This window comes from Pinus tabuliformis, chromosome 9 (genome assembly GCF_031772625.1).
Source record: "Pinus tabuliformis cultivar Carrire ecotype Pingquan chromosome 9, CPIR1, whole genome shotgun sequence".
NCBI classification, from domain to species: Eukaryota; Viridiplantae; Streptophyta; class Pinopsida; order Pinales; family Pinaceae; genus Pinus; species Pinus tabuliformis.
This window is the reverse complement of record NC_142307.1, coordinates 673,565,237-673,588,166: the sequence shown is the minus strand read 5'-3', so window position 1 is coordinate 673,588,166 and position 22,930 is coordinate 673,565,237. Positions and strand designations below refer to the sequence as shown.

Below are 22,930 nucleotides of genomic sequence, written 5' to 3'. Positions count from 1 at the left end.
TATGTATGATAAATTAAAACCAACCTAGATTTATCTAACTCCTGGATCTACCAAGTGTAGAGGGAAGACATATGTTTTCACTCTAAAAGAATTTGCATTTCAAAAGATTTGATTTCTCTCAATGCTTAATAGATCTAGAATTAAGATGGATCTAAACTATTTTAATTATTTATTATAATTAATTACAATTACAATTACTAACTTTATGTATTTTATTTTATTTTTAATTTAATATAATTTGACCAAGTTAAAATATTTTATTGATAATTATGATTAATTATTAATTATTAATTTTATTTTGACCCAATTAAAACACTGAACATTACAATATCTTTACTCTAAAACACTCAACATTACAATATCTTTACTCTACTAAGTTCAGAATGCTTCTAAACCTAATTATTTATAAAAATAAATATAAATAAAATATTTATAAAAACACTATTTTAAAATTATAAAAGTAAAAATAATCATTATAATATCCGTAATTAAAAAAAAAAATTATTTAATAACTAGAAACATTTTGGAAAAAAATTATTATTTAATTACTAAGAAGCATTCTTTAGGTGTTTCGTTAATCTTCTTATAATGTTTCTGGGCGGTTGTGTCCAAATTTAGTCCCTGCCATCCACTCAAGTGCCTTCACACGAGATATCCTTAGCAACCCCATTGTCAATGATTTCTTAAATGTGCAGCCCAAAGATAGTAAAAAAACCATTCCCTATCTCACTGTGCATTAGTGCCAAAAATAAAATACTAAAGTGCTACAAAGAACTCGGAAATCCCATGTCTGAGCTATAGACTTTTCTTCAAGTTTCATTCCTGCGTCTGAGTTAAAATACTTAATATGGATAGTTTAGTGGTTTTGAAACATTAAAGGATATAATTTGTTTTTTTTAATATTAAATTTATTTTTTATTTATTATAAAATTATCAAAATTATAAATTTATTTTTTAAATTTATTTAAAATTAAAAAAAACTAGTTATAATTTATTTATTGATATTTGTTATTTTTAATAAATATATTTTATAAAGCTGTCTTTCTTTTATTAAAGTTGAAATTTTGACCAAAATAAAAATTTAAAAAATCCAAAAATAAAATAAATAAATTATTATACAAAACATTTAAATAATGTGGATTTTTAAAAAAATTTGCACATGAAGAAATTGGATCCCTCTCGGGCTCAATGATCAAATTTGAACACTTCAGAACCCTTGGGGCCTCTGGCACAAATTTGAACACGTCAGAGCCCTTTGGGCCTCTGGCACGTCACAAAAGTAGGGAGAAAATTTTATTAGTAAAAAAAAATTTAAAATTTGAATTTTTCCATTTAATTTTTTTTTTGAATAATATTATAAATTTTTTTAAGAAGGGCCGTTGGGAATTCCAATTTCCAAGTGTCAATGCACTGTGAGTTTATCACAAATTACAATGGTTGAATTTGTGAATTTGCACTGTGCGTTTATCACAAATTACAATGGTTGAATTTGTGAATTTCCTTTCTCAACTGATGTTAATTCCCATTTTTGAAACAATCCCACAACAATTTCTGAGTTGCTCCCATTTTAAAAACAACAGTTTCCTTTTGAGTTGTGTTTTCTAGTTGTGCATATGATGCGAGTTAGCGGTTGTGCCTGCAGGCTGCCCCCTAAAGCAAGGTTTGACGACGATTTACGCTGGAGAGGAAGGTAGATTCATCATTCAGTAGACACCTGTCAAGCAAGGTTTAAGCACGATTTATGCTTGGAGAGGAGCGCATTCAACAAACTTCATAACATACTGGATTTGTTTGGGAATTCCCAATTCCCGGGTATGTTTTCATATTCCGTCGATGAACCTTCCTGGATATGTTTTCATATTCCGTCAATGAACCTAGACTAGCAAGTCAGGATTATATTTATGTCCTAAATAGTAAATACTACACTTGTTGGATTATTTGGTTTAGGTATTCGCCAATGGTCCCAAGTTATTCAAGACACGAGAAAATGTATGCATTAACCCCTTTAAGTAATAGATAAACTAAGGGATCTGGCAGATAACTAAGCACGTAACGACTTTGCTATATCAGGATTCATGGACTTGTCATTAGACAAGGGTTCAAGTCTCTGAAAACTATAACTCAACAAACATTTAAAATTAAATGGTCTCATGAAATTGTTTTTAAACCAGAGGTCAAGTTTATGAAAAACCATAACACAACAAACATCTGAAATTGAATGGTCTTATGCTTTGTGTTTGCTTGAAAAGAACCCTTGCATGAAAAATCAATGTTTAAATTCATTATCATTTTTGCAGAAATCTCCACATAAAGTAAGGTAAAAAAATGACAATATGCTCTTGTATATGAGGGCTAATTTTCTAATGACTAATAAGCAACTTGAAAATTTAATTCAACTTCTAATAATCTATTAGTCTTGTAATGCATTGTCCATTGCTACCAATCGTCTGAGAAGAAATCATAAAAAAAATTCAAATTATTTTCTCAACAACTGAATCATTTGAGATAATACACTCATGTTGAATCTGGGACAATTTTCCCAATGTCCAATGCTACCAATAGTCTACAGAATTTTATCAAAAGAAATCGTAAAACATCCAGATTATTTCCAATAGTCTACATAATTTTACCAAAAGAAATCATAAAACATCCAGATTATTTCATGTACAACTGATTAATTTCAGATAATGGGACACTGCTGAAAGGAGCTCTGACTCTTTGAATAAAAGATAATGTGTTCAAAGTTTACTGGATCACTTCACTTCATGGCGACTCAATTGAAAACCAATGTTAAAAAAATGGCGTAAATAACATGTTTAGGGATTGAATGGAGCAAAAGCTATCACGGAGTTGTGCCCACCAAATCCAAAAGAGTTTGAGATACCTGTCATTAATAGTTTAAAAACCAGTCACAATCTTGAAAAGAGTTTGAGATACCTGTCATTAATAGTTTAAAAACCAGTCACAATCTTGAAAGAAAAAATCATATTATTTTTTTAAACAAATTAACCCTTCAATCTCATGTAACTCTAAGAAGAAGTTTAAATTGGCTACCAAAAACCAAAAGGTAGTAACAAGAATATAATGCCTTTAAATAACAAGCCATAACACTATAAATATAAAGAAAAACCAAAACAAGGGTGTGCATTTCACATTCTCCTATCCTTCTCCTGATTACAAACAAGAAGTTGGAAGCTTTCTAACAACCTAAAGATGATTATGGGAAATCACAAACTAATATACTATATTACAGTTTTAGATTGTGCATAATCTTAAAAAGTTTTCCAAATCTCTACTGTACCGAGGACTGTAATCAGGTTATCTTACCAACATGTACTTCGTGCTACTTCTTTATATTTGGCACGGTGTCAATAGTAACGCTAGGCTCAATATTCTGACCAGAGTATTAACACACAAATTGAATGAATACTTTCATACTTTTTGAAAGAAATAGCGAAAACAACAACCACATTTACATTGAAACTTTACCATATGGTAAGAAACTTACAAATTGATTAATTGTGGGGTGAAGCCACCCGGTGGTGATAGCTTTTATTGTTTCAATGTCTTCCAATGCACTGGAAGCAACAACACAATGCCCAATCACTGAAAAAATAAGCCATATTTAAAATCAAAAACATATATTGTGTTTGCAGTGGAAAGAATGGTATACATTTTGGAGCTCAGAGAAATAATTTGTGTTTGCAGTGGAAAAATAGCATAACCTTTGGAGCAAACGAAAATAATTTATTAAAAAGGTTAAATGTACTCCTTGAAATGCTTGTTATTAAAGGTTGTATATACTTATTGAAATTCATTTGGATTAATTTCAAAGAATTGGGAAGTTGCAGTGTCTGTATTGAGTGGTGTTTTTTTTTATGGTTTTGTAATTTTTTTCAGTATTGAATATGGAGTTGATATGCATATGGAGTTAATATGCATGGGAAAAAGTATTTTAATGATTATTTTAAATAAATATTTCAATATCAACCTTTTGTAAAAAATGCCGAGCTTTCAACATGAAAACTGCCTAATCTTCAACATGAAATTTGACAAGTGACATATATATAAAAGAATAAACTCCGAATCTATAAGACACCAAAGATCAAATCCCTTTAAGTACACTCTGCACTCTCAAGGCATGATGAATCTGTTAGATCTACTTTGATGATGTCAAATAAAAGCAACATTTCGCCATTTTTATTACAAATTCAAAACTCATATATACTAATTACAAACAAAACGTTACAATCAATCTCAGGATCTGATCAGTAATGAATTCTTCACCTTTGTGCCATTCATTTTGATGCAAGAAGTATCCTTGAAAACATTCTTGATAGCTTTAACCTCTTCTATATCTCTAGCCAGAGTTGATGTTGCATGAGCATTGATATAGTTGATCTGCAATGTTATTTATGATATGATAATTGTAATTCTCTACTACTGGTAGACCCTCATTAAAGCATTGGAGTCACTTACCTCCTCTAGTGAAACTCCTGCATCTTTCAAACATTTCCAAATGCACATTGAAACTCCAAGCCCATCAGAGTGTGGATAAGTCATGTGGAAAGAATCACTAATGAGAGCCCCACGTAGGTACTCGGTTATTATGGGAGCTCCTTGCTTCATTGCATGCTCAAGACTTTCCATGACTTGGTATGGAGAAAAGACAAATTATTCTTTATCAAAATCCCCATATTATTTTAACCTAGTTTGGAGAAAAAAACAGATTATGCTTATAAAAATCCCCATGTTCTTATAGTGTGAATTACAAATAACTCAAACCCAATTTGAATAATTTGAGTGTTGTTCATGAAAAGGGCTAAGTAATGCATCTAGGCTCATGTCCCTTGAAAATGAAAGCATTCCTGACAATTCTATCTTGAATGGCTAAATAATTCAGATCAGCCAGTATGACATCAATGATCAAGGTGCCAGTTCATTATGAATCTGAGGCTTAACTGTGATTGCTATTCTGCCTCCTATGTTCTACATTTTGCATTTACCAGTAAATTAGATGAAATATCCACAGTGACTAGGTTCACATTGAGCTTACCAGCATGCCAACACCTTCACCAATGACAAACCCATCACGATCTCTGTCCCATGGTCTGGAAGCTGTCTGTGGGTCATCATTCCTCTGTGAAAGGGCTTTACAAGAAATAAATCCACCCACACCTGCAAGAAAAATCGAAGCGTCTGTGCTACCTACAAGCATGATATCTGCTTCGCGTTTGCGAATATGATTTGCAGCTGCACATAGGAAATAATTTGCTGTTGCACATGCTGTTGAAATTGAGTGGGCCAGACTCATTACTCCCAGATCTATTGCCAACAATGAAAATCCTATGTTTGCAATGGAATAAGGAACAAAATATGGCATCATCTTCCTGAAACCATTCTGTACAAGAACCTCTATTCCACCAGAGTAAACTGTAAGGCCACCCATCGCCGAACCCACCATAACCCCTCCACGCATCTTGTCTACCTATGTAGAGTAGAGCAGTCATGTTAATAGACAGTTTATGTTTATCTCTTGACATACCATGTACTGAGAGAAGCCGAGTTTATGACTATATTCTAAAATTCAGGCGGGGTGGGAGCTGAGTGGGATGGGTGGATCTTTTCACTGTGTGATCTTAGGTTTACATAAGTTTATTAGCATTTTCCTAAGTTTCTGGTCTATTATTTAGTGAACATCCACTTCATTAGTAGACAATGGACTTTCTACCAAATCCTTTGATTAAATGAAATAACCATCATCTTAAGTTTATATGAATTGTGTATTTAATATTATTGAAAATCAAATGAAAATATTTAATTTTCCTGAATTTTAACTATTACCAGATATCCTCAAAAACATAGATGCATTTGGGTGAATCTTAATCAGATAAAATCAATAACGATAACGCCAAATTTTCTATTTTTAAAACTTTTATTGCATAATGTTCCAATCATTTTTAAACTACCTTCATTATCCATTAACCAATAGAATGTCTCTCTGCCCAAAGACTTCACAGCCGTGAATATCCATTACCCAATAGACTGTCTCTCTGCACAAAGACTTCACAACAATGAATATTCATGATTCCATGAATGCCATTTATGTTTATGGCTCCACTACATGACATAGCTCATAACTATATTAAAAATAGAGTCATGAATGCCTTGTCATGCTCTGGCATGTTTAGAACCATAACATTGAAATGCGCACTCTTTCATGTTTGTAATTTTATGAGATGTAATTAGAACCATAACATTGAAATGTACACACAGACATGCCTATAATTTTATGTGTGATGTAATTAGAACCATAACATTGAAAAATGCACACTTGTTGAGCATTGAAATGTGGACTTCTAGTTGCCCACCTCCACTCTCAACCATATATAGCTGTTAACATACATAACAATCATGGAACCATGCATGTGAATGTTCGTGGCTATCCCAATCATCTGGTGTTAGCAGTGTTGGGAGATAATCGTGCGTGATTTTTATTCATTATTTATTATCCAGCCACACCACCTTGTACAACTGAATTATCTTGCCAATTTCCACCTTCTAATTCTAGGTGGGTGTAATTCAACTGCTCAACATCAGTTTCTTCATTTGAGACAAAAGGAAGCATCTTCATGCTCTTCTCTAGTTGGAAGTGTTTGTCAACTCTTCTCAAGAAGTATCCATACATGACGGATGCTGCATAGACTTGCCCCACTCGAACTGCCAACTGCTGGTGTGCTTTGTGCATCCCCTTTTTTGTGATTGTTGTCCTTGTGAATCGTGATGCCTTCTACATTATAGTTACTGAAAAACAATTTGAGATATTCCTTGTTATAGAAGAAATTCCATTTTGGTGATGGCAATGTGCATAACCTTCCATGAAGATCAATGTTAGTTTTAATTTTCAATGATCAACAGACCTATGTGTGTGAGATCTATTTGTTGCTTTTCATTAGTTTTCATATGAATTTTGTTGTATACTGTCTTATTTTCAAAGAATATTGTGTATTTTTATATTAATCTATATTTTTATATTTCTTGTTTTGTTGATTATAGGTATAAAATGCCACCTCTTGGTCACCCCAAAAAGGATCTGAAACAACTTTCACTTGCCGATGCATTTGGTATCTCTCAATGCTCTAATCAATTGCATATTTCTGAAAATGAAGTATATGATCATGTGGATGAGGACCATGAATCAAATAGTGCAGAACTTCTTGAAGAGGAACCAACATCCAAGAGGTACAAAAGAACATTCAAGTCCAAATGGAGGATGAGATTTCCATGGGCTTATGCTGTAAAACATTTTAATGGTGTTGAAAAGATAAAATGTTCATGGTGTGTAAAATTTAAAAGGGAAACTCAATTTTCTAAAGATGGAAGCAAAACCCTTCAAGTTAGTGCTTTAAACATCCACGCAATGTCAGAGGCTCATAAATTTGCTTTGCAACTTGTAAAGGAAGAAAGTAAACAGAGTACTCTTCCAATTACAAAACATGTAGAGCTAATGGTTGATGCTTAAAAAGAGAAAATTATATCAATTATTGAGAACATGTATTTTGTTGCAATACATGATTTACCTTTGGAAGTATATAAGTCAATTTGTGACTTGAATAGGTATAAAAACACTCCTCACATGCCTCTAACAGATGAATACTCAACATATACAAATACAACATCTGGAAAAGACTTTCTAGAAGCTGCTAAGGAGGTACATTGGAAAAAATTAGAGGATGATATTTTCCAAAGTCCATATTACTCACTTTTAGTTGATGAAAGCACTGATCAGACTATGGTGCAACATTTGATTGTTTATATTACATATTTGACAAATGAAGGAAGAGGTCCATGTGCTACAAAATTCATACAATTGCTACAAATTAGGGATGGAACATCACCGTCTATGTATGATACTGTGACATCTCTTTTAGCAAACATGAATCTATCCATGACAGAGTCAGTTGGATTTGGATCTGATGGAGCATCATCCATGAGGGGTATTCGTGAAGGTTTATCTACTAAGCTTCATCGACATGCCCCTCATTTATTAGATATCCATTGTATAGCTCATCGAGAAGCATTAGCAGAAACTAATGCTTCATCTTATTTTGAAGAGTTTCAAGCTATTGATAAGTTTGCAAACATGATCTATTCATGGTTAGGGAAATCTACTAAAAGACATGGAAAATTGAAAGAGCTAATGGAGTCATTTCAAATCACAAGGCTAGAAGTGTTACAAATTGATCATATTAGATGGCTTTCTAGAAGAAAATTCATGGAAAGACTCATTAAGCTCATGCCTGCTTTGTTAAGAGATTGGGAGTTAGTGGAGAAAAAAATGTATGAGATGGCTACAATATTTCAAGTTCAATTTTGCATACACTTACTTGCAGATGTGCTTATTGAGTTAAATAAGCCGAATCAAAAGTTTCATCAATAGTGATATAAAAAATTGTTCCAATAGATGTAATGTCAACATGATCCTCTTGAAACTTCTGATTCAACTTATTTAAATCAATAAACACATCTACAAGTAAGTGGATGCAAAATTGAATTTGAAATATTGTAGCCATCCCATACATTTTTTTCTCCACTAACTCCGAGTCTCTTAACAAAACATGCATGAGATTAATGAGTCTTTCCATGACTTTCCCTCTAGAAAGCCATCTAATATGATGATTTTGTAACACTTCTAGCCTTGTGATTTGAAATGACTCCATTAGTTCTTTCAATTCTCCATGTATTTTAGTAGATTTCCCTAACCATGAATAGATTTTGTTTACAAACTTATCAATCGCTTGCAACTCTTCAAAATACGATGAAGCATCATTTTCTGCTAATGCTTCTCGATGAGCTATATAATGGATATCTAATAAATAAGGGGCATGATGACGAATATTAGTAGATAAACCTTCACGAATACCCCTCATGGATGATGCTCCATCATATCCAAATCCAACTAACTTTGTCATGGATAGATTCATGTCTGCTAAAAGAGATGTCACAACATCATACATAGATTGTGATGTTCCATCCCTAATTTGTTACAATTGTATGAATTTTGTAGCACATGGACCTTTTCCTTCATTTGTCAAATATGTAATATAAACAATCAAATGTTGCACCATAGTCCGATCAGTGTTTTCTTCAACTAAAAGTGAGTAATACGGACTTTGGAAAATCTCATCTTTTAATTTTTTCCAATATACCTCCTTAGCAATTTCTAGGAAGTATTTTCCAGATGTTGTATTTGTATATGCTGAGTATTCATCTGTTAGAGGCATGTGAGGAGTATTTTTGTACCTATTCAAGTCACAAATTGAAATATATACTTCCAAAGGTAAATTATGTATTGCAACAAAATAAATGTTCTCAATAACTGATATAATTATCTCTTTCTGAGCATCAACCATTAGCTCTACATGTTTTGTAATTGGAAGAGACTTTGTTTACTTTCTCCCTCTACAAGTTGCAAAGAAAATTTATGAGCCTTTGATGTTGCATGGATGTTTAAAGCACTAACTTGAAGGGTTGTGCTTCCATATTTAGCAAATGGAGTTTCCCTTTTAAATTTTACACACTATGAACATTTTATCCTTTCAACACCATTAAAATCTTTTATAGCATAAGCCCATGGAGATCTCATCCTCCATTTGGACTTGAATGTTCTTTTGTATCTCTTGGATGTTGGTTCCTCTTCAAGAAGTTCCACAATATTTGATTCATGGTTCTCATCCACATGATCATATACTTCATTTTCAGAAATATGCAGTTGGTTAGAGCATTGAAAGATACCAAATGCATCGGTAAGTGAAAGTTGTTTTAGATCCTTTTTGGGGCGACCAAGAGGTGGCATTTTATACCTATAATCAACAAAACAAGAAATATAGAAATATAGATTAATATAAAAATACACAATATTCTTTCAAAATAAGATAGTATACAACAAAATTCATATGAAAATTAATGAAAAGCAACAAATAGATCTCACACACATAGGTCTGCTGATCATTGAAAATTAAAACTAACATTGATCTTCATGGAAGGTTATGCACATTGCCATCACCAAAATGGAATTTCTTCTATAACAAGGAATATCTCAAATTCTTTTCTAGTAACTGTAATGTAGAAGGCATCACGATTCACAAGGACAACAATCACAAAAAAGGGTATGCACAAAGCACACCAATAGTTGGAAGTTCGAGTGGGGAAAGTCTATGCAGCATCCGTCATGTATGGATACTTCTTGAGAAGAGTTGAAAAAACTTCCAACTAGAGAAGACCATGAAGATGCTTCCTTTTGTCTCAAATGAAGAAATTGATGCTGAGCATTTGAATTACATGCACCCAGAATTAGAAGGTGGAAATTGGCAAGATAATTTAGTTGTACAAGGTGGTGCAGCTGGATAATAAATAATGAATAAAAATCACGCACGATTAACACTAGATGATTAGGATAGCCACAAACATTCACATGCATGGTTGCATGTCTGTTATGTATGTTAACGACTATATATGGTTGAAAGTGGAGGTGGGCAACTAGAAGTCCACATTTCAATACTCAACAAGTGTACATTTCAATGTTATGGTTCTAATTACATCACACATAAAATTACAGACATGCCTATGTGTACATTTCAATGTTATGGTTCTAATTACATCTCAGATGAAATTACAAACATGAAAGAGTGCACATTTCAATGTTATGGTTCTAAACATGCCAGAGCATGACAAGGCATTCATGACTCTATTTTTAATATAGTTATGAGCTATGTCATGTAGTGGAGCCATAAACATGTATGACATTCATGGAATCATGAATATTCATTATTGTGAAGTCTTTGTGCAGAGAGATAGTCTATTGGTCAATGGATATTCATGGTTGTGAAGTCTTTGGGTAGAGAGACAGTCTATTGGTTAATGGATAATGAAGGTGGTTTAAAAATGATTGGAACATTATGCAACAAAAGTTTTAAAAATAGAAAATTTGGTGTTATCGTTATTGATTTTATCTGATCAAGATTCACCTAAATACATCTATATTTTTGAGGATATCTGGTAATAGTTAAAATTTAGGAAAATAAAATACTGTCATTTGATTTTCAATAATATTAAATACACAATTCATATAAACTTAAGATGATAGTTATTTCATTTAATCAAAGGATTTGGTAGAAAGTCCATTGTCTACTAATGAAGTGGATGATCACTAAATAATAGACCGAAACTTAGGAAAATGCTAATCCACTTATGTAAACCTAAGATCACACAGTGCAAAGATCCACCCATCCCACTCAGCCCCCACCCCGCCTGAATTTTAGAATATAATCATACACCCGACTTCTCTCAGTACATGGTATGTCAAGAGATAAACATAAACTATATTCTATTAACATGACTGCTCTATTCTACACAGATAGACAAGATGCGTGTAGGGGTGCTGGTGGGTTCGGTGATGGGTGGCCTTACAGTTTACTCTAGTGGAACAAAGGTTCTTGTACAAAAGGGTTTCAGGAAGATGACACCATATTTTGTTCTTTATTCCATTGCATACATGGGATCTACATTGTTGGCAATAGATCTGGGAGTAATGGGTTCGACCTACTCAATTTCAACAACATGTGCAACAACAAATTATTGCCTATGTGCAACTGCAAATCGTATTTGCAGAGGCAAAGTAGATATCATGCTTGCAGGTGGCACAGACGCTTTGATTTTTTGTGCAGGTGTGGGTGGATTTATTGCTTGTAGAGCCCTTTAACAAAGGAATGGTGACCCACAGACAACTTCCAAACCAGGGGACAGAGATCGTGATGGGTTTGTCATTGGTGAAGGTGCTGGCATGCTGGTAAGCTCAATGTGAACCGAGTCACTGTGGAGATTTCATCTAATTTACTGGTAAATACAAAATGTAGAACATAGGAGGTAGAATAGCAATCACAATTAAGCCTCAGATTCATAATGAACTGGCACCTTGATCGTTGATGTCATATCGGCTAATCTGAATTATTTAGCCATTCAAGATAGAATTGTCAGGAACGCTTTTATTTTCAAGGGACATGAGCCTAGATGCATTACTTAGCCCTTTTCATGAACAACACTCAAGTTATTCAAATTTGGGTTTGAGTTATTTGTAAATATTCAAAGATCATTTCAGACTATGAGCAATTCACACTATAAGAACATGGGGATTTTGATAAGCATAATTTGTTTTTTTCTCCAAACTAGGTTATAAGAATATGGGGATTTGATAAAGCCTAATTTGTCTTTTCTCCATACCAGGTCATGGAAAGTCTTGAGCATGCAATGAAGCGAGGAGCTCCCATAATAGTCGAGTACCTGGGTGGGGCTGTCACTAGTGATGCTTTCCACATGACTTATCCACACTCTGATGGGCTTGGAGTTTCAATGTGCATTCAGAAATGTTTGAAAGATGTAGGAGTTTCACTAGAGGAGGTAAGTGACTCCAATGCTTTAATGAGGGTCTACCAGTAGTAGAGAATTACAATTATCATATCGTAAATAACATTGCAGGTCAACTATATCAATGCTCATGCAACATCAACTCTGGCTGGAGATCTGGCAGAGGTTAAAGCTATCAAGAACGTTTTCAAGGATACTTCTTGCATCAAAATGAATGGCACAAAGGTGAAGAATTCATTACTGATCAGATCCTGAGATTGATTGTAACGTTTTGTTTGTAATTAGTATATATGAGTTTTGAATTTGTATTAAGAATGGCGAAATGTTGCTTTTATTTGACATCAACAGAGAAGATCTAACAGATTCATCATGCCTTGGGAGTGCAAAGTGTACTTAAAGGGATTTGATCTCTGGTGTCTTATAGATTCAAAGTTTATTATTTTATATATATGTCACTTGTCAAATTTCATGTTGAAGGCTAGGCAATTTTCATGTTGAAAGCTGGGCATATTTTATAAAAGGTTGATATTGAAATATTTATTTAAAATAATCATTAAAATAATTTTTCCCATGCATATTAACTCCATATTCAATACTGAAGAAATTACAAAAAAAAAAAAAAAAAAAAAAAAAAAAAACACCACTCAATACAGACACTACAACTTCCCAGTTCTTTGAAATTAATCCAAATGAATTTCAACAAGTATATACAACCTTTAATAACAAGCATTTCAAGGAGTACATTTAACCTTTTTAATAAATGATTTCTGTTTGCTCCAAAGGTTGTGTTATTTTTCCACTGCAAACACAAATGATTTCTCTGAGCTCCAAAATGTATACCATTCTTTCCACTGCAAACACAATATATGTTTCTGATTTTAAATATGGCTTATTTTTTCAGTCTATGATTGGGCATTGTATTGCTGCTGCCGGTGCACTGGAAGCAATTGCAACCATAAAAGCTATCACCACCGAGTGGCTTCACCCCACAATTAATCAATTTGTAAGTTGCTTACCATATGGTAAAGTTTTAATGTAAATGTGGTTGTTTTCGCTATTTCTTTTGAAAAGTATGAAAGTATTCATTCAATTTGTGTGTTGATACTTTGGTTAGAATATTGAGCCTGACGTTACTATTGACACAGTGCCAAATATAAAGAAGCAGCACGAAGTACATGTTGGTAAGATAACCTCATTACAGTCCTCGATATAGTATAGATTTGGAAAACTTTTTAAGATTATGCACAATCTGAAACTGTAATACAATAGATTAGTTTGTGATTTGCCATAATCATCTTTAGGTTGTTAGAAAGCTTCCAACTTCTTGTTTGTAATCAGGAGAAGGATAGGAGAATGTGAAATGCACACCCTTGTTTTGGTTTTTCTTTATATTTATAATGTTATGACTTGTTATTTAAAGGCATTATATTCTGGTCATTGCCTTTTGGTTTTTTTTAGCCAATTTTAATTTCTTTTATGAGTTACATGAGATTGAAGGGTTAATTTGTTTGAGAAAATGAATATGATTTTTTATTTCAAGATTGTGACTGATTTTTACACTAATGACAAGTATCTCAAACTCTTTTGGATTTGGTGGGCACAACTCCGTGATAGCTTTTGCTCCAGGGAAAATTTTAAGAACCACCCTAAATTTATATGTATAATAAATGGGCTAATCCCCATGATACATAGAAAAAATGGGAGACGATTTTATCAATAATATAATACGTATATATAATTTTTTTGGCGAATCTCTCACCAGATTATATTATCTTGTACAGTAATGGAGAATCTTTCACTGAATTATAAAATCTTGTAAGATAATCTTTTACTGAATAATAAAACATTGTGAAGTCTTGGCGAATGTTTTGTTAAAGTATGAAACCATATATGATAATAAGAAAACATATTCATTAGACTGTAATATACTAACGTACATGTTTGGAAAAAAGAAACATAATTTTCTCTTTCTACAAACAATGTTCCAAGCTTCAGTGGCTGTGTTTGTCAAGGTTATTACAATACACTCTTTCATATCATTCTATTAGTTTTGATAATATTCCACAACAAAGTTCTTGTAGGTGTTGATATTGACCACGAGTTCTATCAAGGTAGGAGAGGTTAATCTTTTCTCTACAACTTTTGTCAAGCTACCACTTTTTTCAAGTTATCAAATTTCTTTCTTATTCCATAGACTCCAACAGCGAGATAAAAAAAAAACACATCAAGTTTGTTTACCCCAACACGCCAACAAGTAGCAAGCCCCAACTATATTACATAAGAAAGTATTAGGTATCCCAAAGGCTTGAAGGGGATCTAATTGAAATAAGTGACCATTGTGAGAAGCCTTCCAATCAATATATGAATATATAAATGTATATTTACTATTATTTTAATTGGAAATCTTCAATTAAATAATAAAATTTAATTACATCTCTCCCAATCTAAATTGCTTATTAGCATAATTCACTACCCTCATATGTCTCACATTTTTTAACAACGTTGTAACATGTAGATTAATTTCCTTTTTGGTGAACAATCTCCACCTTTTAGGAAAATATGGTGCAGTGGCTCCAACCCCTACAGATCATTAGGACAAACTAAGAATAGCACAAAAGATGAAAGGTTGTACAAACCAACTTATTTTTCAAACAACTAATCCAACATCAGTACCTAAACTTTTTCATGAAGATATCATATTGAGAATGTTTGAAAAATGGTGTTAAATCTTCTGCGAGGGTGATGCGGAAAGAGTGATAAGATTTCACTGTTTTGAATTTTTTTTGTTATATCAAAAAAACCAATATTAATGGAGATATTGATATTTTTTACTAAATTTTGTGAAGTGACTAAATGTAGCTTTAACCATTCACCTTAAGATGTTTTTACAATATAATTTCCTAAGTCTATTTAATATCTTCATTATCATAAAAACCAACCTATATCCATCTTAACTCCACATCTACCACTCTTAGAGGGATGAAATCTATTTATCCCTCTGAGCACTTGGTAGACCCAGAATTAAGATGGATATAAGATATAGAATTTTCCCTTTAAATAGTCTATGCTCACATGAATACCATGGTATTATCATGGGTCAATACCATGGGTTATCATAAACCTGGGGTTTAAAAATTACTATTAGTAATTTATAAAAACTAATAAAATTAATAATTGATTTTTATTTTATTTCTTATTTTAACCAAGTTAAAATGTTTAACATACATTAAATTACAACATCCATTTTTACTTTTGATCCACCAAGCCTCCAGAGGGATCAAATATTTTTTCACTCTATGCTAGTTTGCATATCACGATATTTGATCCCTCTTGGGGCTTAGTAGATGCAGAGTAAAGATGGATTTATGCTGGTTTAATTTCCCCTTTAAATAGGCTACATTCCACGTGAATACCATGGGTCAATACCATGTGCCATTTTTATTTTTATTAATACTAATATTAGGGTTAATAATGTTTTTTTGCATGGTATTAATAATAATCTAGCCCATGGTATTTGGTTTCACCTAAATACAACCCATTTTTTTAGTGTTCGTAAATATAAGGTGACTTATGGAGTAAATATAAAAAAATGTTTTATTTATTTACCATACTTCTCGTTTATTTATATTTTTATTAATTTACCATACCTCTTTTACAAATATGGTATTTGGCCTATAGGATTCACTTAAATAAAACCTCTTTTTTGAGCCTTCATAAATAGAAAGAGGGGCATGGACTAAATATAAAAAGATGTTTTATTTATTTACCATACCTCTAGTTTATTTATATTTTATTTATTTACCATACCTTTTGAGTAAGTATAAAAAGAGGTTTTATTTATTTACCTTGCGTGTATATAAGGTGACTTATGGAGTAAATATAAAAAATGTTTTATTTATTTACCATATCTCTAATTTATTTATATTTTTATTAATTTACCATGTTTCTTTTATAAATATGGTATTTGGCCCATAGGATTCACTTAAATAAAACCTATTTTTGAAAATTACCCTCTCCCTTAAAATAAGGTGGGCTAACCTCCATGCCTAATTTTTTTATAAAATAAATTTGAGACGATTTGTAAAAATGTACTATGATACAAAATATTCGCCCACTAAAAATTTAAAACCCCTTAATTCCCCCTAAGGGCGAAAATTCACCCCTAAAATTTTCCATGTTTTGCTCCATTCAATCCATAAACATGTTATTTACGCCATTTTTTAACATTGGTTTTCAATTGAGTCGCCATGAAGTGAAGTGATCCAGTTTACTTTGAACACATTATCTTTTATTCAAAGAGTCAAAGCTCCTTTCAACGATGTCCCATTATCTGAAATTAATCAGTTGTATGGAAATAATCTGGATGTTTGAATTAATCTGGATGTTTTATGATTTCTTTTGATAAAATTCTGTAAACTATTGGTAGCATTGGACATTGGGAAAATTGTCACAGATTCAATATGAGTGTATTATCTCAAATGATTCAGTGGTTAAGAAAATAATTTGATTTTTTTTTTTATGATAATGCATTACAAGACTAATAGATTATTAGAAGTTGAATTAAATTTTCAAGTTTGTTATTAGTCATTAGAAAATTAGCCCTCATATACAAGAGCATATTGTCATTTTTTAACCTTACTTTATGTGGAGATTTTTGCAAAAATGATAATGAATTTAAACATTGATTTTTCATTCAAGGGTTCTTTTCAAGCAAACAAAAAGCATAAGATCATTGAATTTCAGATGTTTGTTGTGTTCTGGTTTTTTAGAAACTTGACCTTTGGTCTAAAAACAATTTCATGAGACCATTTAATTTTAAATGTTTGTTGTGTTATAGTTTTCAGAGACTTGAACCCTGGTCTAAATACAAGTCCATGAACCTTGATATAGCAAAGGCATTACGTGCTTAGTTATCTGCCAGATCCCTTAGCTTATCTATTACTTAGAGGGGTTAATGCATACATTTTCTCGTGTTTTGACTAACTTGGGACCATTGGCAAATACCTAAACCAAATAATTCAACAAGTGCAATATTTACTATTTAGGACATAAATATAATCCTCACTTGCTAGCCTAGATTCATTGACGGAATATGAAAACATGCCCAAGAATTGGGAATCTGCAAACAAATCGAGTATGTTATGAAATCTGTTGAATGCACTCCTCTCCAAGCATAAATCGTGCTTAAACCTTGCTTGACAGGCGTATGTTGAATGATGAATCTACGCTCCTCTCCAACGTAAATCATCGTCAAACCTCGCTTTAGGGGCAACATGTAGGCACAACCGCTAACTCACATCATATGCACAACTAGAAATTGCAACTCAAAAGGAAACTGTTGTTTTTGAAATGGGAGCAACTCGGAAACCGTTGTTTTTGAAATGGGATTTAACATCAGTTGAGAAAAGAAATTCACAAGTTCAACCAGTGTAATTTGTGATAGACGCACAGTGCATTGAAAATTGTAATTCCCAAAGTTCGAATTTCAGAAAAAATAGAATTTTTTTTTTTTTTTTGGCGGATTGACAACTTAACAACCCTTCTTAATTTTCTTTTATAATATTATTCATTTTTTTTTAAATGTAAAAATTCAAATTTTAATATTTTTTGACTAGTAAAATTTTCTCACTACTTCTGTGACGTGCAAGAGGCCCTTTGAAGGACTCTGACGTGTTCAAATTTGATTGATTTCCTAATAGTACTCTTTGCAAAAGCCACCATAGCCATTGTAGAAGCTATAATAGTCATTTTTTTTTGATAGCAAACTATTTAAACATCAGGGGAAAAGATAACTGAAAATCCCTAATTCATCACATGAAACTCTCAAATTATAAAAAACTTTGAAATTGCATACCATCTTATCTAGGAAGAAGGAAGAAACAAAACCTTTTTGAAATTTACTTAGAACTCAGACAAATATGACTATAACCTCCTCATTGATATCTCTTGCCTTGGGTAGACATGTTTATTTATTAAGAGAAGAACACTGAAAGATCTGGAATCTCCGTTTTTTAGATAATGAATAATTTTATATATGTACAAATTATTAGTAAATATTATATTATATTTATATTTGTATTATTTTATTTATGAAATAAAAATAAGATTAACTTGTATTATTAATATATTTTTGATTTGATTTTGGTCATTTTATAAATAAAAATAAAAATTATAATCAATAATTCAAAGATAATAATTTAATATTATTAATAAATAGTTTCTTATTTAGTTATTATAATAAATAATATATATAAAATAATTGAATATTATTAATAAATAATTTTATTTTCTGTATTCAAGTTTCTGTGATTCATAATGAATTAAACAAAGTCTTTCGGTAGAAATCACATGAGAGATTTCTTTTGCCAACTCGTTTTGAACAATAATGTTTAAATTATAATATTAATTTATTAATATATTAAAATAAATATTATTAAGTAAGGCTATATTAAATGGCTAGTTTAAAAAAAAAATATTATTTATTGATTTATTTATAAAATAGAAATAAAGTTAGTTTATATTATTACTATGTTTTTGATTTAACGATTATTATAATCAATTATATATATATATATATATATATATATATATATATATATATATATATATATATATATCCTATCCTTCTGCGGTCCGATTCCTTTCTGCGGCTAGATCCTTCTGCGGTCCGATTCCTTCTCTTCTGAAGTCGTTTTCTCCAGTGGATCCGGATCATTTTCTCCAGTCGAAATGGATCTGTGAAGCAGTGCTTGAGCTATAGGATAATTTCAGACGGGTTACGTCGACGATTCGGGGTTTTCTGTGTCCGTTTTCCGGGACTAAATTAGCGGCGCTCTGTCCTGTCAGCCAATTGGACTTAGCCGGGATTTGGGTACTGGCTAGATTTGGCAGCTTTTTCAGAGGGAAATTGCGGAAAGGTTCTTCCCATGCACACTCGCAGGTTTAATAATTCTGATCCGCACTCACTGTTTAGGTGAGATCTGGTCACCGGCATCTGAAAAGTTTGAGTGAATAAGTTTTCTTGTACATTTTGGGTTCTAGATCTAATCTTCTCGGCTAGGTTTTAGATCTAATATTCTGCGGCTAGATCTAGATCTAATCTTATCTTCTGCCTTATTTCTTTTCTGTTGGGTTCTATAGGCAGGTAAAATATGGCTCTCAGCTTTGCGAAAATAGACGCTGGCTCATCTGCTTCTGGAGGGAAAGCTCCTGCTCATATCGTCAGTGGAGCCCCAACTCCCACTGTCCAGGTGGTTCAGGCCTCACTCGATTAGGCTTTGAAGTTTTCCGAAAGTGCTATAATCTGCCGATTCAATGGTTTTTGGCCATGGTTGACAACTATCCACAATTGGATCTCGGAGGTATGGAAGCCTGTCATTTCTGATAAAATTAATATCTACCCTTGTGCTAGGGGTTTCTTTATAGTAGATTTTGAAAATCCCGAAAGTAGACAATGTATTCTAAATTTCGGCCCTTGGTTTTGGGAAAAATTAGGCCCATTCATGAAGCCATGGAACCCATCATTCGATCCCTCTACAAAATTCATAACCTCAGCACCAGTTTGCGTGAGATTGCCAAGCCTATCCTTGCATCTCTGGAATCTCTCCTCACTAAAAGCCATTGGAAATGCAATTGGGAAATTTTACTGCAGGTGCCCAGAAACAGAGGAATATGCCAGAACCACCTATGCACGCATTTGTGTGGAAATGGACTTCAGCGCTGGATTCCCAGCTGAAATAAACCTAACAAGTAAAGACTATGTGTGGAACCAGAAACTCAATTATGAAAGTGTCATCTTCAGATGTCGATCCTGCTTTGAGACAGGCCATCTAGCCAAAAATTGCCCAAAAGCCTCCCAGAAAAATTCTGCTAGAAAAAACCACCACAGATCTACATGGTGGGAAGGAGCACAAAAAGAACACTACACTGTCATCAAAGAATAATACTCTAGAGAAAACTCTGAATCACAAGAAATCGGGCAAGAAAGAAACAACTCTCAAGACAAGCAGGGAGAAAGTCCCGCCCAACAAATCAACAGTTATGAGGATTCAAATACCGCACAAAATAAATCTTCATTTAACAGCAAAGCAGATCTCCTAGACAAGACAAGCAGGGAGAAAGTCCCGCCCAAAAAATCAACAATTATGAGGATTCGAATACCGCACAAAATAAATCTTCATTTAACAACAAAGTAGATCTACTAGACCAAATTTCTTCTCCGACTATCTTCAAAAAGACGAACACAATAGATCACAAAGCTAAGACACCAATGTCCCAAGAACTAGAAGAGATGAAGGAGATGCAAGATAAAGGAAGTTGGAAGACCATAGAGAAAAAAAAGAAAGCTACAACACCAATCTCGCCAAGAAAGACGAGGAGCCAGATAATTAAAAACTAAGAAAATTATAGGTCCGATAGACCAATTTGGTCTCAGTGGACGTTAACCACCACCACCATCATATATATATATATATATATATATTATTAATAAATATTTTTTTATTTAGTTATTATAATAAATAATATATATAATAATTTTAATATTATTAATAAATAATTAAATATTATTAACAGAAGTGAAAATAATATTGAATGAAATAACTAGCCATGATGAGAATGTTATCAAGACTGAAAATAATAGTTAGATTAGAAATGGTCAAAATAGAATTAAAGTTAACATTTGATGAGGTATTAGCCAATTAAGTTAAGACTTAATAAAGTAAATTAAGATTTAAATATAAAATTTGTTTACACAATAAATTAGATTAGAAGACTTTAGAACCATTAAGAAGAAATGATGAAAGAAAAGGAGGGTCAGAAGAAATAAAAGAAAGGGAAAGAAGAAGAAGAAAGAGGGGAAAAGGCCGGGTTCAAGAAGGGTTATAATTAATATCAGAGGGACCAGATTTAGAGGATAAAAAATAGATAGAGGGTTTCCAGGAAAGGATTTACTAGTATCCATCTTCATTAAAGTTGTTAGGAAACTTTTCAATCTCTAGGGCTTTCTTAATGATATGGTTAGAGTGAAAGGGGGCAGTGGCTAGGATTTTTGGTTTATCAAAATAAATAAAGTACTTGGTATTATGAGAGTATTAAGTGATGACATATTTAGTAGTACTGTTATGGTAGGTGTCAGACATATGTTCTTTGAAACAAGCTTTGAAGGATCTACCAATTTTCCCTATGTAAGACTTTCCACAAGAACAAGGGATTTCATAGACTCCAGGACCTAGCATAGGGTCATTCTTATCCTTGGCCGATCTAAAGTGCCGGCTAAGGGTTTTGTGGGGTTTTTGATGTTCTTTTTGGATAGGATTTTGGATAGATGATCAATGACTCCTTGAATGTAGGGTAAGTTTACTTTGGCTAAAGGAGGGTTATTGAAGAGGATTTTAGGATGGGGGTGGAGAACCAAATGAAAGGTCTTGTTGATCTAGGAAGATGAGCAATCTTTAGATTTGAGGGCTTTGGTAAGATGAACTTTTTCGTTGGGAAATGAGTGAGAAGAGGAGATCTGAATGACATATTTTACCCATTTCAAGCTAAATTAATTTAATTTACTATTATTAATTTGTTTTATTCCTTACCATTAATTTAAATTTGACCAATTCAAAATAAATTAGGGGCATCTAATCTGTCAAAAACGCATGGGGCACTTCTATTGGGAAGTATTTCTTAAGATATAAGTATTTCTTTTTTTGTTCAAGTAAGAGTGTAACCTTCAATTAACCGAAAAAGGGGATTACATATGGTACACGTCTTTACCAGTGTAAAGACCAGCTCAAGACATACCCCTTGTTGGTTAATAGACAACATGGTCAACAAAACCCAAAATCATACATTGCATTACAAAGTTACAAAGACTCAAAATCAAATGAACATAGGATTCCCGACTTGCGATATGCGAATTCCTTTTTCCACTGTTGATCTAATCCGCCAGATCAACGACTGTCACAAGATCGCATCACAACGCACCACCATGTGATTTCACCGTTCTCGCATGCGAAATGCGAAAACTACTGGACTTAAAATAAATTGAAACCGCACTGATAATATTCTCGGGTCTGCTCGCCCAAGCCTAAACACTCCATCACCACTGTCGAACTTACCTTCCATCCGACGATCGATACTTCCTCCAATCAACAAAGTTGCTCGGTGATCCAGCGCCGTCGATCAAAACCCATTTGATCCAACGGTCTATAATGACATCGCCTCAGACCACTTACACGACAATTAACATCCTTACGGAGCCGATAAAGATTAAACCACTTTAATCTATAAATGTTCGGGTCCGTCCTTGTGGTTAACGTTCGGTCCCTTTCCGGCCCGATATCCGTTGGATGACTAAGGCCATTAAATCCCACGGTCTGTGGCCCTTCATCTAGCAAACAGGTTAACCAACTCTCGACCCCCGTAGTTGACTAAGACGTAAGCATTGACTGCGGGATCGACGGTTAGGATTTACTGCGGCATTTCAACCAGGCTCCAAGACTTCCTCTCTCTCCTA

The 22,930-nt window shown here is 32.9% G+C and overlaps 2 pseudogenes; one reads left to right on the top strand and one right to left on the bottom strand.

The window, feature by feature from the left end:
• Positions 1 to 2,816: 2,816 nt before the first annotated feature.
• LOC149150450 (3-oxoacyl-[acyl-carrier-protein] synthase I, chloroplastic-like) lies at positions 2,817 to 6,034 on the bottom strand (annotated as a pseudogene).
• A 1,432-nt stretch (positions 6,035 to 7,466) lies between these two features.
• Positions 7,467 to 14,087, top strand: LOC149150449 (3-oxoacyl-[acyl-carrier-protein] synthase I, chloroplastic-like; annotated as a pseudogene).
• The last annotated feature ends 8,843 nt before the right edge of the window (positions 14,088 to 22,930 follow it).